General features: G+C 38.4%; 1 protein-coding gene across 9 annotated transcripts in view; it reads right to left on the minus strand.

Annotated features, from left to right (window-relative positions):
* Positions 1–746: 746 nt before the first annotated feature.
* Positions 747–833, minus strand: part of LOC146466506 (uncharacterized) — a 41,696-nt gene continuing 41,609 nt past the window's right edge. For all 9 annotated transcript variants that reach the window (XM_085126997.1, XM_085126989.1, XM_085126995.1 and 6 more), the window contains one exon: positions 747–833. This exon is cut by the window's right edge and continues 1,688 nt beyond it. The gene's annotated coding sequence lies outside the window, so the exon portion shown is untranslated.

Below are 833 nucleotides of genomic sequence, written 5' to 3' on the forward strand. Positions count from 1 at the left end.
CGAAAACCTTGGTTAGAAAACCCGCTGACACACGTGTTCAGGGTCAGCCTCGTACCCAGGCCTCATGGCGCGGGCTTTAACTGCCGTCAAACGTAAAATAAATAAATAAACAAGAAAAGTTCGTTAAAGATAAGGTTTTTTTACTTTGAGCACTCAAAGATGATAAGGTTTGTGTGAGTTTGTGAGTTTACTAAATCATTTTACGATTTAGAAAAAAAAAGTTTCAGGAACCACTAGGTGAATCGATTTTTTGGATGTCACACATTCTTAACGTTTAAAAAAACTTGAAACTTTTTTAATAAATCAAAAAAAGGAATTAGTAAACTCACAGTCTCGCAAAAAAGTTGTTAGCTTTGAATTGAACTCTCAAAGTATAAAAACTGTATCTTTAACGGGCTTAGTTTGTACGTTTGACCGCAGATAAATTGGGGCGTGGGGCCGAGCGCGATGACATAACGGGTGACGTCACATTTGACCGCGTGCAAACTGGGAGCGAGACTGGATCAGGGTCCTGGTAATAGAATACTGAAAACATCAAAGAACAACAGCTTTTCTTTTATAATTTTAATGGAATTCTAAATTGAACATTACGTCCTCAGTCATATTTCAATCGTTCTTTGCTCTCTTCAGTTTGTTACTCATCGAGCATATATTCAACATCTCTGCATCTCAGACTTGATAACGGGAAGGTTTCGGACTCGACTTTTATCTGCTTATCAAAAAATGTGGGCTTAAGGTGTATAAGATGGAAGTCAAAAGCTTGCTTATGGTGCTTTTGGCTTTTTTTACTGTTAGCTAACCTTGCATACGATCCGCACAGCAGTCACGCCACG

This window comes from Pavona decussata, unplaced genomic scaffold (genome assembly GCF_977016875.1).
Source record: "Pavona decussata unplaced genomic scaffold, jaPavDecu1.1 SCAFFOLD_143, whole genome shotgun sequence".
Taxonomy (NCBI): domain Eukaryota; kingdom Metazoa; phylum Cnidaria; class Anthozoa; order Scleractinia; family Agariciidae; genus Pavona; species Pavona decussata.